We start from the raw sequence: 18,684 nt of genomic DNA, 5'->3' as shown, positions 1-18,684 counted from the left end.
GGGAGCTGTACTGTTACATTTCATATTATTGACCTGTTGTTGAGAAAACATGTGTATTAGGGCTTTTCAACCTCTGCCATATCATGGATTCAGAGCTATCTAATAGAACAGAAGGTTTTTAATGGAAACTTCTCTAATGTTAAACGTGCAAAGTGTGGCGTATCGCAGGGCAGCTCTCTTGGCCACCTACTCTATTTTCACTAATAACCTGCCACTGGCATTAAACAAAGCCTGTGTGTCTATGTATGCTGATGATTCAACCCTATACGTGTCAGCAACCACAGCTAGTGAAATTACTGCAACTGTAAACAAAAAGTTGCAGTCAGTTTTAAAATGTGTGGCCAATAATAAACTGGTCTCGAACATCTCTAAAACTAAGACCATTGTGTTTGGTGCAAATCTTTCCTTAAGTTCTAGCTGAATCTGATTATGAATAATGTTGCTGTTGAGCAAGTTGAGGAGACTAAATTACTTGATACCTTAGATTGGTAACCCCCAAATTGCTTACCCTGTGGAAGCCTGTGTTTCAGACATAAGGAAGTGGATGGCGGCAAATTGTTTACTTTTAAACTCGGACAAAACAGAGATGCTAGTTCTCAAAAAAACAAAGAGATATGCTGTCGGATCTGACAATGAATCTCGAAGGTTGTACAGTCGTCTCAAATACAATTGTGAAGGACCTCAGTGTTACTCTGGACCCTGATCTCTCTTTTGATTAACAAATCAAACATATGTCAAGAGCAGCTTTTTTCCATCTTCGTAACATTCAAAAATAGTTTTGTCATAAATTATGCAAATCAAATCAAAAATCAAATCAAATTGATTTATATAGCCCTTCGTACATCAGCTGATATCTCAAAGTGCTGTACAGAAACCCAGCCTAAAACCCCAAACAGCAAGCAATGCAGGTGCAGAAAAGCTCATCTTTGTTTTTGTCACTTCAAAACTAGACTACTGCAATGCTCTACTCTCCGGCTACCTGGATAAGGCAGTAAATAAACTTCAACTAGTGCTAAATACAGCTGCTAGAATCTTCACTAGCACCCCAAAATTATATCATATTATTCCAGTGCCAGCCTCTGCCTTCATGTTAAAGCTAGGGCTGATATGAAGATTTTACTGCTAACCTACAAAGCATTACATGGACTTGCTCCTGCTTATCTCTCCGATTTGGTCCTGCCGTACATACCTACACATCCGCTACGGTCACAAGACGCAGGCCTCCTTATTGTTCCTAGAATGTCTAAGTAAACAGCTGGAGGCAGGGCTTTCTCCTATAGCTGGAGGCAGGGTTTTCTCCTATATTTTTATGGAATTCCAATCTATGTGACAGATGCAGACTCTGTCTCAACCTTTAAGTCTTTAATGAAGACTCATCTCTTCAGTAGGTCCTATGATTCAGTGTAGTCTGGCCCTGGGGTGCAAAGGTGAATGACAAGGCACTGGAGTTACGAACAATCCTTCCTGTCTCTACCTTGCCGGGCACCCCTCTCTCCACTGGGATTCTCTGCCTCTGACCGTATTACGAGGGCTGAGTCACTGGCTTGCTTGCGATCTCCCTTGCCGTCCCTAGGTGGGGTGCATCACGTTGTGCCAGGTTTCTTTCCCGCTATACTCGAATTGAGTGAGTTGAGTCACTGACGTCATCTTCCTGTCCGGTTTTGCACCCCCTCGGGGTCGTGCAGTGGGCGAGATCTCCGTGGGCTATGCTCAGCCTTGTCTCAGGGTAGTTAGTGGTCTGATGTCCCTTTGGTGGTGTGGGGGCTGTGCTTTGGAAAAGTGGGTGGGTTTATATCCTATATGTATGCTCTCTCTCTCTCCCTCAGCTAAAAGTAGAGAGGAGACTGACTGCATCACTTCTGCTTTTTATAAGAGACATTCATGTGTTGAAAATTCCAAACACACAGATCTGACACATACATTTATCCCACCAGACATGCGACAAGGGGTCATTTCACAGTCCACAAATCCAGAACAAATTCAAGAAAATGTACAGTATCATATAGAGCCATGATTGTATGGAACTCCCTTCCAGCTCAGATTTGTCAAGTGAACAGCAAACCTGGTTTAAAAAAACAGATGAAGCAACACCTCACGGCACAACGCCTCTCCCTTATTTGAACTAGATATTTTGTGTGTATGTACTGATATGTAGGCTGTGTGACGTTGTAAATTGTACATTCATGTAGTTATGTCCTGGAGCTGTTCTTGCCTATTAATGTTCTGTATTATGTCATGTTTCATGTTCTGTGTTGGACCCCAGGACAAACAGCTGCTGCTTTCGCAACAGCTAACGGCGATCCTAATAAAATACCAAAGCTAGCGTACACAAAAGTGCAACTTTGCCCTTGGTACCACTAAAGAAACTGGCTGTTAAATAGGAATTTCCATTCTGCAATGCAAATAGTGGTGTGTGTAAAGAAAGACACTCAGACAATAAACAGAGAGAGAGAGAAAGAGAGTGATAAAGAGAGAGAGAGAGCATATTCAACAAAGAACAAAGCAGCCATAATTAATAAGAATGAAGGAACTGTGGATGACTCTTACTGGAATTCCCTTTATACTGAGCTCCTTTATGTCCTGATATGATTACATGCATTGCTATTTCAGGCATTACCTTTCATGTTCCAAAAATGCATTTGTTCATTCATTACTAGTGAGAAAATGCATCACATCCTGCATAGCAATGAATCATTTCATAAATAAAGGCTACTACGTACATGGTGTAAACTTTCTAGCATTCAATTTCTTCATTATAGGCCTATATAATGAAGAAGAAAAAAAATGGATATGGAGTAGCTTGAGAAGATGAGGAAGGCACAAAGAAGGCATAAGGGGAGCACAAAGTCACCCAAGATGAGAGAAGTATGTGAGAGCGTGAGAGACGAGGGCCAGAACTTGGTATGCCTAGCAGCATTTATCTGTGGAAAGACTGCATGACCTCTTTATTCCACAATAATGGAGTTTCCATTGAAAACTTTGTAATGACTCTAGCAATTTTTGTCAGCCTCAAGCTTCCACCCCTGCACCCCTCCAAAACACTTTCCAATGTTCTCCCGGTCATTGCCAAGAATGAGATTTGGATCCGCAGTAAACATTTAACAAACACAAACTAGGACACTTCCGCAGTGCCGATCAACAAAGACAAAGCCTGTGTGATATTATATCGATGCTATGTAGGCCTACATCTACTTGGAGACATAAAGAGAAACAGGGAGGGGATGGCAGCCAGGTGGCTTTAGTCTGACCTCTTTCCTCTCTACTGTTATGAAATAATCTGCCAGAGAGGGGATTAGAGAGAGAGAGGGGGGCTGTAGCAGTCAGAGATGTGAGCTCAGATAGAGAGAGACTCCACCTTTAAGTCCCTGAGTCCCCAGCGAGAGGTTCCACTCCCCTCAGATGGAGTGGGGTTGATGGGCAGGTCACCTTGACAAAGGAGACCTCTGAGATGGCCCTCTGCACTGCAGGCTGTAGGGATGTGGGAATGGAAGTGTGGCCAGTCATGATTTGTCCATGCTGCTGGCGATTTGGAAATAGGGTGTGGGTCCATCCAGACATACAGATTTAGTGACCTCATTCTCACAGAATTCAACACCCCCTATTCTGCTTATGGATATGATTAAGTTAACTCCCCTGCACATATTTCAACCAATAAAAACCAAGAACCAGAATCTGATATTTGGATTAAGAACTCAATGTGTAATAGTTTAATAACTCTGATGCATTATATGTATTGTGTGTCTTGACGATGTTATAAACATCAGAACAATTTGTATCAATTACCCATAGTGGGGCGTTTAAAAAGAGTGTGTTCTCACACATTGCATGAACAAAAAGCAATAAACCATTTTCTGAATCACTCCCAAACATCACATTTACTAGTTTGTTGGTTCATTTTCTGTGTGTGCTACTGGAATGTGTCCTGTTTGCTAAGATTGCAGAAATTCAGAGACAAGACATCCCCAGCTCCGATCGCAGGCCCAGCACCACATTACACAGGATTTACTGTCAGGCTCCTACGTTACACATTAGAAATGCATTCTTGTCACTTCAAAACTGTTGCTTTTGGCTCTGCTGCCATCCACTCCAATAGACTCTGTAGCTCTGTAAATAATCAAAATCCCTATTAGTGGCAGCATGTACTGTATGCTGTGATACATACAGTAAATCCTACAAAACATTTTTTATTTTTTAAATTTATTTATATAGCCCTTCTTACATCAGCTGATATATCAAAGTGCTGTGCAGAAATCCAGCCTAAAACCACAAACAGCAAGCAATGCAGGTGTAGAAGCACGGTGGCTAGGAAAAACTCCCTAGAAAGGCCAAAACCTAGGAAGAAACCTAGAGAGGAACCAGGCTATGAGGGGTGGCCAGTCCTCTACTGGCTGTGCCGGGTGGAGATTATAACAGAACATGGCCAAGATGTTCAAATGTTCATAAATGACCAGCATGGTCGAATAATAATAATCACAGTAGTTGTCGAGGGTGCAACAAGTCAGCATCTCAGGAGTAAATGTCAGTTGGCTTTTCATAGCCAATCATTGAGAGTATCTCTACCACTCCTGTTGTCTCAAGAGAGTTGAAAAGAGCAGGTCTGGGACAGGTAGCACGTCCGGTGAACAGGTCAGGGTTCCATAGCCGCAGGCCGAACAGTTGAAACTGGAGCAGCAGCACGGCCAGGTGGACTGGGGACAGCAAGGAGTCATCATGCCAGGTAGTCCTGAGGCATGGTCCTAGGGCCCAGGTCCTCCGAGAGAGAGAAAGAAAGAGAGAAAGAGAGAATTAGAGAGAGCATACTTAAATTCACACAGGACACCGGATAAGACAGGAGAAATACTCCAGATATAACAGACTTACCCTAGCCCCCCGACACATAAACTACTGCAGCATAAATACTGGAGGCTGAGACAAGAGGGGTCAGGAGACACTGTTGCCCCATCCGACGATAGCCCCGGACAGGGCCAAACAGGCAGGATATAACTTTGCCAAAGCACAGACCCCACTCCACTAGAGGGATATCTTCAACCACCAGCTTACCATCCTGAGACAAGGCCGAGTATAGCCCACAAAGATCTCCGCCATGGCACAAACCCAAGGGGGTGCCAACCCAGACAGGAAGACCACGTCAGCGACTCAACCCACTCAAGTGACGCACCTAGGGACGGCATTGAAGAGCACCAGTAAGCCAGTGACTCAGCCCCTGTAATAGGGTTAGAGGCAGAGAATCCCAGTACAGTGCCTTCAGAAAGTATTCACACCCCTTGAAGTTTTCCACATTTTGTTGTGTTACAAACTGGGATTAAAATGGATTTAATATGTATTTATTTTTTTACACGATCTACAGAAAATACTCTAAGGTGAAAGTGGAAGAGTTATTTAAAAAACGTTTTCTTCTCCGGCAACTGAGTTAGGAAGGATGCCTGTATCTTCGTAGTGACTGGGTATATTGATACACCATCCAAAGTGTAATTAAAAACTTCACCATGCTCAAAGGGATATTCAATGTCTGCTCTTTATTTTTCATCTACCAATAGTTGCCCTTCTTTGCGAGGCGATGCAAAACCTCCCTGGTCTTTGTGGTTGAATCTGTGCTTGAAATTCACTAGTCGACTGAGGGACCTTAAAGATAATTGTATGCGTGGGGTACAGAGATGGGGTATTCATAAAAAAATCATGTTATCCACTATTATTGCACACATAATGAGTCCATGCAACTTATTATATGACTTGTTAAGGAACATTTTTACTCCTAACATAACTGTTTGAATACTTATTGAATCAAGACATTTCAGCTTTTGTTTAATTTGTAAACATTTGTAAAAACAAAATTCCACTTTGACATTGTGGGGTATTGTGTGTAAATAAGTAGCACAAAATCTCAATTGAATCCATTTTAAATTCAGGCTGTAACACAACAAAATGTGGAAAAAGTCAAGGGGTGTGAGACTTTCTGAAGGCACTGTAAATATAACAAACAAACCCTGTTGCAGCCTGGTCTGTGCAAACCATCTCTGTCTATACATCTATATATTGCCTGGTGTTGTGACTGTGCTGTTCTGTGGGAGAAAATAGACAAGGTTTTGTCTCCACATTCCAGGGGGATACGAAAGCACATACAATAGGCAGCAGTATCCACTGCCGTGGAAACGTGTGGTTATTCAGCCAGTCACATTGCGGCTCCTTATCCCATAATGAATGCCTCCATTTCCCTGCTACAACATACAGTATCTGGCACCCAGAGACAAAGCATGTCTCTGTATGGCACCTGTCACTGGGTTTGACTTGCATGGTTTTTTTTCTCCAGTGACAGCATACTAATCCACAGGCTGACGTGTCTCTTTGTCAGCATAGCGGGAGCCAAACTTGCTGACCTCCATTTATTAATCACCATTCAATAGAACAAGACCGTTTTGCTGAAGTTGAGAGGGCCGATATACTGTATGCTGCAGAACTGACACGACAGGCACTTCCTCTCTGACCATTGTTTAATGAAAAACAGAATTTTGAAGATGTAATTGGGATGATTTATGATCTCTTGTTATTCCCATGACCTGTAATCTGGTCTAGTACCCTCAACTTTCCAAACAAACAAATCTTTCCCATGCAAAATAATTCTATGCAACAGATTGGTTACAATATGGAAGCCTGAAGGCTGGCAGGAAACCAATACAGTACTAAGAAACAGCTGAAACGTTGCAAGGCTAATAACTGCAACCGATGTACGAAAATAAAACAGGCAGTACTGACATGGGGAGTACAGATGGAGATTGGGCACACAATGTCCCTACCGGTACTAAGTAGAATGTATTAAAAACTCAACCTAAAGGCATTGTTTGTCAACATACAGCAACAGCACAGAGTATCAGGCAGTCACAGCATTTGCAAGATGTATTTTGTTGTTATACAAGACCACAGTAACTTTGATATAACAGTTTGGTTAGAGCCAGGGGCGTCTTGGAACAGAAATTTGAGCAGAGAGGAAGGCTAACTTGATGGTGGGCTTGGTAGAGATGAACCAGTCCTATACAGCCAAAAGAAAAACACCCTGCTTGATAGAGAAGAGCGCTGTAGTTTCTCTTGATATAGTGTTTCCTTTGGCTTTTTATAGTGGATGTGTTCTTATTTCCCCTGCGAGCCACAGAAAAAGAAACAGACACACCCCTATGATAACACAGCTAAAGTGTCCTGCTGGAAATACAATAATGCCCACTTATTTTATGCCGAGTCTAAATCCTATGCACAAGCATGGGTGTCTTGAATGTCTGTCTGCAGCGTCCCTCCGTCCACCTCTCTGGAGTCCATGTCTCCACGGAGAGGGGAGATGGATGAAGGCGTTTTCCTTTTACAAATCAAAGCGTGATTTTGTCATTAATCACCCTTCATGGATTTGACAGTAACACTGACATTCCTGTGTTACTGAAAGTGATCTCCAGTGTGTAATAAGGACTTACTGGGGCCATGGGGCCTTCTGGGATAGCTAGTGCTCACCTACGTCTTCCATCTCTCTTGGCCAGGGAGACCGTGACTAATGTCAAACAGAGACCCAATCCCTTAGTACTGTTCCTTATCTTCCAGGCTGATCTGATGGAGAGCAGTGTGCACAACAGAGAAGAATCAGAGTGAGGTGGTATATAATGCAGATACAGTAACTGTGGTAACATTTGCTGTAGTGTGGCTTATCAGTATATTTACAACCCGTACACTGAGTATCACAGCATTTACAGCTAGAATCTATAGTTGCTACATACATTTTTGGACGTATAAATTAATGATATATATACCCATTGATTCTTGAAGAATATAACTTATAATTGTTAAACTGTCGAACTCCATCAGAACCCAAATTCTAAGCTTTTTTACTTAAATGTTTGTAAACTATCAAGGCACAAAGCGAGAACCAGATGCAGACACAGGAAGCAGATGGTTGGAGTCCTACAATGTTTAATAATCCAAAGGGGTCGGCAAGAGAATAGTCGTGGACAGGCAAAAGGTCAAAACCAGATCAGAGTCCAGGAGGTACAGAGTGGAAGACAGGGGCGTGGTCAAGGCAGGCAGAATGGTCAGGCAGGCGGGAACAGAGTCCAGAAACAGGCAGGGGTCAAAACCGGGAGGACTAGAAAAAGGAGAATAGCAAAAGGAGTACAGGAAAAACACGCTGGTTGACTTGACTAAACATACCAGAGACAGGAAACACGGGGATAAATACACTGGGGAAAATAAGCGACACCTGGAGGGGGTGGAGACAATCACAGGAACAGGTGGAACTGATCAGGGCGTGACAGTAAACAATGTAAATGTAAACTAACACTGTACATTGTCAAAACATGGTTACAACTATTATTTTGATATCATGGATGGTCAGTCCTTGCATCCATAGCTCTGTCTATGAATTTCAGAGTGGTTACATTTCTCCAGGCCCATCACTTAGATTTTTACCAATAAAGAGGCGGGGTGCCACTTTGTTATTGTTTCAACTAAGGATTCTAGCTTTAAGTTGGCATTGTGTAAAAGTGTGAAAAGGAAAGAAGATGTCCCTTAATGAGACGTACCTGCTTTAAGGTCATTTCACTAGAAGAATCCCATGAACTTTCTAACACTATCAGACAGATAAAGGGATCTATCCCACTGAGATTCTCTCATTAGCAACCCCCTCCTCGTCCTCTTCTCCTCTTCTCCTAGTCTTTAAGGGAGTAGAGGATAATGGCACTCAGATGAATTCACCCATTCTTTTCTCTTTCCAAGAGATTCAATTATTCTCTGTGATCTCCTACAGATACAGTATTTCTGCTAGGGCCCAGGCCCGAAACAATACGGTTTTATGTCACATTCTATTGTGTGCACCAATGCATATAATCTCTTTAAATGTATGTCATGAGCAAAACTACCATGACGGAAACGTTTTATAGAAACAAAACATAGGTCCTATCCTTTAAAACTCTTTCCTGTATGGCTAACGAGGGGAACGGCTAGTTTTTATGTAGCTAATCAATAACATTTACTTAAAACGACTGTGTAACTCTTCACTGAACATGCTACTAAACATGTCCATTTGAATAGCACCCACCACCTTATGACAACACCTTATGACATCTCTGTAACCCCGACCATGAATCTGTCGTCCTCCATGTCCTCCCCTCCTTCAGCCATATTGTATATCTCCCGTTAGCTGTCTGTGTTGCAATGGGATACATGGGAGTCAAGGTCGTCAGATGCACAGAAGAAGAGCTACATGCATACTGTATTTGAAGCTTACTTAATACATCAGACTATGACACCTTACTAGTTATAGCCTGAAACAAAGCAATAATAACATTTGCAAAGTTTCTTCTCATGGCCTCTACAAGTCAGAATGTTGAATTTTAATTTACTCTACCGGTTTTCTGGGCAGTTGGTCCTTATGTCTTGTGAAATTACTTGACGCATTTGAATGTGATGCACACTATGTAAACACACAGGGACTGTTTGGAATTTCTGAATCTGTATATTTGAGATGAGAGTGGAGGCTTCCACACTCAGATTCGTAGAGGCTAATTTTAAGCATATACTGTATGTTCCACAGAATATGTTATAGGAGAGGGCATACATGGCCCACAGAATATGTTATAGGAGAGGGCATACATGGCCCACAGAATGTGTTATAGGAGAGGGCATACATGGCCCACAGAATATGTTATAGGAGAGGGCATACATGGCCCACAGAATGTGATATAGGAGAGGGCATACATGGCCCACAGAATGTGTTATAGGAGAGGGCATACATGGCCCACAGAATGTGTTATAGGAGAGGGCATACATGGCCCACAGAATATGTTATAGGAGAGGGCATACATGGCCCACAGAATGTGTTATAGGAGAGTGCATACATGGCCCACAGAATGTGTTATAGGAGAGGGCATACATGGCCCACAGAATATATTATAGGAGAGGGCATACATGGCCCACAGAGTATGAGGGGCCGAGGCCCCATCTGAGTGTGGAACCACTGGCAAAGCTGATGGGGAAAACAGAAAACAGAGGTTTGGAAACCGGTGTGGGGTCCTTTGGGGAGCCGTTCCAGCAGGTCATGCGAGACTGAGCCAGTTCACACCTGCAGCACTGACACTGGCAGCCAGGAAATGTCAGATCTATGGAGTGGGCCACTCTGTTATCATATAGAGCAAGGCATTTCATCCTCATTACACAGCACTGGTGACTTCCAAATCACTCCTGGCAATGAATCAATAGTAATCAAGCTCTTAGGGGGAAAAAATAGTCTACGATAATTTCAATTTATTTTATTTTTATATCAATTACTTTTTATTTGTGATTTATCAGGGGGTGCTGCAGCACCCTCAGCACCCCTACTTCCCGTGGCAATACCCATAACCACCTGCTGGTCTCAGAGGGATACACCTGGCATATTAGCAATGATGTGGCAGATGGGCACGCTCTCTCTGTGTGCCCACTCGCCCCATCCGTTGTCATGTACGGGTGAGGCACACCATCGTTATCTGCCAAGTGGCTTCTTCTTCTGGGGGTTTTACAGGAAGACCACTCGATTAGAGAGGGAGAAGGGGCAGAACCCCGCGGTTCAGGTAACCATATCTCTGGGCCTCCCGGGACATACAGAATGATGCCTCTGTGTCTAGGCTGTCATGAGTCAAAGACACAGACAAGTCATTTCACTTGACAACTGGTATTTTTGGGGGGAAAGGGGTTGTATGGTTTCATGGTATCTAAAGATCTAATGTTCTAAAGGCAGGTACCTCAATGCTTATCAAATGAATACTTGAATTCAATGAATTGACAATGCTGCTTCTGATGCACATCTGAGATACTATTGTGGCACATTGTGCAACATATGACATTCTATAATGAGTTTGGTCTGTCATCAACTCACACAGAGAGAGAGAGTGTCTGGGGACATGGAAATTATGACAAATAACAGGACTGGCCGCATTAAAAGGCCTACATGCTCATCTGAACCGCAGGTGTGTAACTGTCCATACGCCATTTCACTCTTTCTTACCTTCAAAGGCAAACATATATATCCAAAGTCCATTATGAGATACGCTACAGAAGGGTGACAATATGCTGGATTTGCAGATCTCTATTATTATATTGAAAATGGCATGGTAATATCCAAACACAGTTGGCATGATACAACTGCAGCATTATTCTAACACTGTTGTAGTCAGGCAACACACAAGAGATCAATAGGAAATGTTGTGAAGCTCCATCTCAACCGTGGGGCATAGAGAGGAACATCAGAGAAGAACAGCGTTATCTATCACTGGTGCTATGACATCAACACCAGGACATCGTCATCTAGTCAATGTCTTCATCCCTCCATCCCTATTAAGGCGTCCGAATGCTTTCCATCCAAAACGGTTTGTGCATATATTAGGATGCTATTTTGTGACGTTATTGTTTGTTTTGGTCTTCGGCAAGGGTTTTTTGGCTGTTCGTGCACACACAAAGAATTATTGAGGCGAGCTGAAGTCGGTAGCCGAAGTCTACGCACCTTCGTCGGTGATTGGTCAAGAGTAGGGATTCTTCAATTAAGTGTTTGTTGTCATTCAGCTATAGACTAATCATTTTCATATACATTTTCCCACTTGAGAAATACTGGACCAAACATCCTAGGTACAATTGTGCTACTAAGATCTCCTCGTCAAAAACGTCAAAATGAATGACAGTTTTCTTAAGTTATCTTAATGAATTCAGACTATTTTGAGGAAGTGTATACTGGCTAAGGCGTCTCAAAATGGACAAACAGTACTATTACTGCTTTTTCTCGTTTTTCAAGCGAAGGTATTTTAAGGAAGTGTGCGAGCACACTGGCTAGGAGCCAGCCGAAAAGAAGCATTTAGAGGAGAGGGAGAGCGGAGGATTATCTAGTCTACTTGATGTTTTCCTTATCTGCAGGTGTCTTGGCCTGGTCTTATCTTATCACACCGCAGGGTGTCAAATAGAGTCTTAAGGATTCAGACGAAATCAATGCTTCTCTACATGCAGGTGGACTAGATTGTGTGTGTCTATCTAAACCAATTTGCATTGTTTAACTAAGAAATTTACCATTTAAATAAGACCTCTGCAGCTGCCTGAAACTAATTGATTTAAATAAATAAAAATTGTGTTGTGACAGTTATTAAAAATGTGTAACATAATACCTACTGTGGATTATAATATTGTAGAGAGAATGTAATGTCTTCAATGGAATCATTGAACGCACCCTCGCTGTAATTGTTCAAACTTATTGCCCTTTCCATTGGAATGAATAGCCTTTCTTTGTCAGTTGTCTAGGCTGTTGAATTCTCCAATAAATGAAAGAGAATGTGTATGCAAGCCATTACTGTGACTTACAATGTGCTATAGCCTTGTCTGTAACTGTACTTCATCAAGCAGGGGAGGAGAAAAAACTCGGCTGGGAGACAATAAATTGAGAAAATCTGACCATCGGCCAAGATAAGTTTTACTTGACCATAACCAAAGATGTCCTCAGGGATATGAGGAATCTTGGCATCTTTTATACTGTAGAGGTCTGAGCCCTCCTCTTTCCTCCCCATTCTCCATGGGCTTGTATAGTGTGTGTGTGTGTGTGTGTGTGTGTGTGTGTGTGTGTGTGTGTGTGTGTGTGTGTGTGTGTGTGTGTGTGTGTGTGTGTGGGTGTGTGTGTGGGTGTGTGTGTGTGTTGCTTGGCTGCCTGTGGAGATTTATTCCCTCTGAATCAGGACTGTAGGGCAAAAGTTCACTGAGAACAGCAAGGCATTTCTTCTAGAAACTCAATCAAACCAGTGCAGATCACAATACCAGTTTGCTGAGTCGTTCTCCATCTGCGTCCCTCTTCTTCCTCTGTTTCCTAGTACGGACCATGTTGAAGGGTGTTGATATGCTTTTCTTCGCCAGGGTAATAAATAAGAGAACATTTACAAAGTCATTTTACCATCTAGAGAGGCTGTGTTCCAGATCGCATTAACACGTGGCTGTTACGTAACGACATTCCAGCCTTAAACCTTTCTCACTAGCCTGTCACTAAGTGGCTTAACCCCCAGGACAAACATAGTTAAATGTGAGCCAAAATGTTAATTGGCTCAAATTAGGGCTCAGGAGATAATCTGTTCACATCTGATTTGGGAGGAGAGAAACCTAAGCAGCAGAGTCATGGTTATGTTGACCCTGACCTCTGACCTCTGTGGATCTAAGGCCCGCTGCTGACATCACATCAGACTCTCCTGAGGGAAGATACTCTACAACCCCTATCACAATTGGGGAATATAAACTCCTGCATTATTGAGTACACTGAGCATGAATTAAGTATCTTCAAATGATATCTACCGAGAAACGTTGGCCTTCCCTTGGATGATGATAGTAGAGCCTGTTCACCCAGAGTCATAGCAGGGATGCTTTTACGTTTCAAAAGATAGATGTAATACGGTCTGATTCAACAGAAAGGAAAAAGACTAGGTCACTGTTCGAACATTAGGTTAATGATGAGCAAGAGAGAAAAAATATTCTGTGTCCAGAAGCAGACTTTGGCTGGGAAAGCAGATACTTCTGCATTCTTATTTGGAATGATTACTCTGTGTCCTCTGGAAGTGCACACAGGGATATCTATCAAAGGTCAAACAAATACTAGACCAAGTAGATTTCAGGGACAAATAATATGTTAAAAAGACTGCAATTAGAGAGGAACATTTTGCACAATGACCTAGATATGACACCTTCACAAAATGTATTTTATAATAAGACACCGTATAATAACACAGTGATGTCACTTCAGAGTGGGAGCTCATCTAAAATGGCTTCTGAAATACGTCCTTCATTGGTTCCTCAGACAGCCAGCAGTAATCCTGGCTTTACGGCCATTTGCTTTATGGTGTGATGCTGCCAGACGGTCGTCTGCGTTTAGCCAAAGGTCAGACAGCAGGGGTTAACAAGCTCGCTGAAACTATTTTCAAAGGCACCGATAGACATTGGCAATGCAATTCATTTAACAGGAGGCTGCAGGAGCATGCCCTAGTGTCCGCCAGCCCAGCACCACTCAACCTAGCCTGGCTCTCAGAGAGAGTTCATTAGCTTAATATCTACAGACATCTGTTTAACGGGCCCGCCATTTACTAAGTCTTACCTAATCACAGTGTTCCCCGGGGAAATCACCCGGAGGAGGTAGCTAGACGGCATCTAACAGTAGCATCCCTTCCATCCACAGGGGATCTCTATTATCGCTCCAATTAAACACCTTATGAAAAGGAGGCAGCTGCTGCTACTGGCATTCTTATTATTTTGAGGAGTGACCATAGAATGTAGCAAATGTAATGTGCCTCTTCTGCAACCTCATCACCCACACTCAACTTACCCATAGTAATGGTTGCAACAGAATGCATTGAATGGTATCAAACACATCCAACACATGGTTTCCATGTTTGATTCCATTCTATGCACTCCATTATTATGAGCTGTCCTCCCCTCAGCAGCCTCCTGTGCTACTGTATTTGGCATGTAACTGTAACTGCCTCTGGTTCTACCACTGATACGGTAACAAGCTGATTAAGCACAATAAGTGAGTTCCCCCTCAAGAGCAATGACATTCTACAACTGTCTGGTCTGACAGCAAATCAATTCATGACCAGTTACAGAGTGCTTCTGTTGTTACAGGACTGTAATTTAGAGATGGGAGCACCAGTCAATGTTCATTTAAATGAATCCATCATAATGTGTGAAGACATAATTAACTGTACAGACATTAGCAACAGATGTTTTTGTGTGAAATTTAGACATAAACCAAGACCACCATATTGTAGAGGTCTGTAAGAGATATAGATTTGATGGTGCAAAAATAAAACTGGAATGAAGAAAGGAAGCGAATACATTCTGAAACCCCTCTGTGAATTGTAAAAATAACAATAAAATGAATGCATTTCATGACAGTTCCAGGTACTTTGAAATCCCTAAAGGCAGACTGTGAGTGTTAAATCCATTACAATCCCATACCAGCAAAACTATGATAAGTCAGATAAAAAAAAGGGAGAAATATATCTCCACTTTGAATCTGGAATCTCCCTAGGCATGCTTAGGCTGTTGTCAGTTAGACATAGAACATAATGAATAAACCAAGTCCATGTTCTGAGTCTGAGCTGAATTCCAAATGTGAAGTCCATCTTTTGTAATGGACACGCTACAGAGCTATGCCTGAAATATTTTCTCTGTCTCTTTATAAGAAACAGGCCCTGATTCTTAATCCCTCTTGCACACAACAAGTAGGGAAGGCTTTAGTTTCATCTCATCCAGAAAGGGTGCAGGCTTCTCCCAAGAGGGGCTTTAACCAGGCTGACTCCGATCATAAATCCTATAGACCTTCAGAGATCCCATCCAACAAAAACTAATCCAGCATACACAATGTGGACGCTGATCTCTCCAAATGACTCTAAACTATCTTCCTCTGTTTCAGATGGAGGGATATAGCGCAGTCAGATGGAGAGATGTTGAAGATGACAGGCTAACCATGGACCTTTTCATTGTGATTTATTAGCAATGTTGGGTGGAACGTGTGAATATGAGTTTGGATTATGGATACGGTCCACGATAAATAGTTGTACTATTCACAGGAGGGGGAAAAAATGGTTATAACAAGAGCAACCACATTGTATGCATGGCCATGTCCATAACCTTGGTGTTTTACAATATTATAATCTGGACCACTTTTCTTCGCTCCAACATTCCAGGCCCGTGGAATAAAAAGGTTCTCCTAGCTAGAGAGTAAACGCACATAACTAGCTATGTTTATTCAGATTAGCTTTTTATTACACAGGCTAAAATAATAGACAAAGAAGCTATTTGTCCACAGGTGGGTTATCCATGATAGTTAAACCAGAACCTAAAGGGGTGACTGTTCTTCCAAAGTAGAAGAGTCAGTGCTGGCAGCAGTGAAATTAATCTAGCCATTTATTGGGATGACTGGAAGGCCCATAAAGGTATGATATATTATGTAAATTCCGTGTGGATGGCCATCCCTCACTGAACTACTCTTATTCTTATTAAAGGTCTATTGTGTGGCGTTTCAGAGAAACCATTAGTGGTTGGCCGGGGTCAGCCGGTGCAGTAAGAAACTGCATGGTTCACTGACTCCAAACAGCACTACAGGATTCCTACCATGCACTGGCAAACTTCATCTTCTCTCAGAACAAAATTAGATTCCCATCACTCTGTAGTTGCAGTCTTCTCTCTTTGAAAAAAGAGAATGGCTTGGGCGTGTGCTGGCTCTTTTGAGGCACAGAGGAGGACACTAGAGATGTTGTTGGAATTTCTCTTTTCTATTCTAAGAGGGAACTCAAGAGGTGAGATTTTGTATTGAAAAACATGGACATGATATTGGGATTAGGTTACGCCTCTATCACACTGACAGCATCATTGCATTTTGGTTCACCATATGTACATTCATTTCCAATGGAAAGTTAGGTTGGCCTTGCAGCATTGCGTTGCAGAGGCAGTTGCAGTGCGTTCTGTGTGGTGCATAGCGTTGGATTTATCTAACGTAAGCATCAAACTGTATGCGTAGACGGCTTGGCAGAAATGGTAGCAGAATGAATGTTGAACTTTTGTTGCACACATCCAGATGATGCTGTGTACCATTTCGGAATTTTGCAACTGTAGTTGCGACCCACTGGGCAAAAACTGGTTGAATCAATGTTGTTTCCGTGTCATTTCAACCCCAAAATTCTATTTGATGACGTTGAATCAACATGGAAAACTAATTGGATTTGCAAAAACTCCCCAAGGTAAGGGCATTTCGTCTTTTTGTCACCCAACTTTTAACCTAAATACAATGACATGGTTAAAAAAATATTCATCCAAAAGTAAATCAAAACTAGACATTGAACTGACGTCTGTGTCCAGTGGGGAGGCTTGTTTGCTTTTGCATGTGGCTTGCCATAATGTCAAAGGATCCCCAACTCCCCTCTTCTAGCAGCCCATCCACCACATGACAGGAAGTGACTGTTTTCTGTTGGGAAAGCTGGAATGTAAGAAAGAAAAAGAAAACCCCAACTTGAACAGCACATACCAGGACAACTGGTAGAAAAATGTAGGGGAAATTCAGCCAACAATATACATTTCTATGCAGAGGGTGTAAAAGGGGCTAATCTTTTGGGGAATACAACCCCCTACTCAGCTGGAAAGGAATGTGTCCTTTCACAACTTGAACTGAGGGCTTGGCTGGCGTTGAATCAATAGGGGAAGAAGTCACTCAGTTCCCAGGTTGTGTGTGGGGGTGGGACTGAGAACCACTAAGTCCCCCCCCTCTCTCTGAAGAAAATCTGTCCATTTTTTGTCACTTCTCATTGCAACACATTTAGCTTGCTTGTCCAAGAAAATATATTTCAAAGTTGAACATTGTACTAATGAAACGATGCAACCAAAACAATGCTTCTTTGGTGTTAGCAAAATTAACATTTAGAAGACATGTCCAATTTGGAGGAAGTCACTTCAAGTATAATCACATTCTCAAAATACCTTTATTAATGTAGTCTTACAAACAGTGAGTATTCTGTGATGTTCATTAATTCACCAGTTGCATTTTGTTTTGATCTGGCATTTATAACCACTGGTCATTAAAATCTGATTTCATTGAGTAGATTGCCTCACTATGCACTCTTTGATTGGTCTGTAAATCAGGACTATCAGACCAGGCAATATCTTATTTCTACATGGAATTAAGTTGGGAGACTTTCGACTACAGTACCATATAGTTTATGCTATTTGATTGCTTTAGGTTCACTTCCAGTTGACCAAATGACAAAGCAGATAGGGATCATTAACCAATGATATCATAACATTAACTTATACTGTCATCACCAGTGTTACTGTCGTATCTTATCACACTGTGGACACAGCATGAATCAATGTGCCGTTGGCATGATGTTATTTATATCCCATAGCTCAATCATTTAGTGTTATACCCCTCTGAAAGCCCCTATTCATATAGAATTACAGCTTGAGAGAGGAAGTGCATGATTTTGGGCTTTATCAACCAAAATATCATGCCTTCTCAATTCAGCCGAGTACAGTACAGAACATGCCTATTGCATGGTGGAACCTGGCAACCCAGTAGCCCCGTGCTGACAGAGAGGGGGCAGACGGAGCGGGTGGTGGATAAATCTCCTCTGTTGTGCTCCTCCACTCGTCCCCATGCCTTAATTGGCTGGTGTAATTACAGCCGCAGATCCTGATGTGTAGCAGACAGGGAGCTTTTAATAGGCCCTGCTAAAATAAAACAGGAGGAACAGCTCCATTCAATCCAAGCCCCTGAATGTGCAGGAAATGTCGACCACAATCCATGCACATTACGCTGCCACCCCTCATACCAGGGGGGACTTTTGAAAGACGCTTCTGTCCTGCTGAAATCTCCTCTAACTTTGGCAGTGAGGTAACAAAAGGTCTGGTCAGGGGGAAGACTACACTTGGACTTCTACCATTAGCATAGACTAGAGTTCTGTGTTCAAACGTTGCTAAGGAACTTTAAGAACCTACACTTTCAATGGAATGTACCGAATTATCTTGCAGGCGGCAACTTCTTCTTTCTTTTTTAAACCCATTAGCTTGGGAAAGAGACCAGAATGAGCCACTTGGCCACTTGTGAGTAGCAAAGTGGACAGGAAAACAGAAATGAAATTGGCTGAATTGCATTTGCATTTTCCCTCTATC

The 18,684-nt window shown here is 42.3% G+C and overlaps 1 long non-coding RNA gene across 1 annotated transcript in view; it reads right to left on the bottom strand.

The window, feature by feature from the left end:
- Nucleotides 1-3,692: 3,692 nt before the first annotated feature.
- LOC115107670 (uncharacterized) overlaps nt 3,693-18,684 on the bottom strand; it is a 15,603-nt gene continuing 611 nt past the window's right edge. Inside the window, exon 2 of the long non-coding RNA XR_003860237.2 lies at nt 3,693-16,996. This is a non-coding gene — a long non-coding RNA (uncharacterized LOC115107670). The remainder of the gene's footprint in view (nt 16,997-18,684) is intronic.

Source organism: Oncorhynchus nerka, linkage group LG24, assembly GCF_034236695.1.
Source record: "Oncorhynchus nerka isolate Pitt River linkage group LG24, Oner_Uvic_2.0, whole genome shotgun sequence".
NCBI lineage: Eukaryota > Metazoa > Chordata > Actinopteri > Salmoniformes > Salmonidae > Oncorhynchus > Oncorhynchus nerka.
Note: the sequence above shows the minus strand (reverse complement) of the source record. Positions and strands in the feature narration are given on the sequence as shown.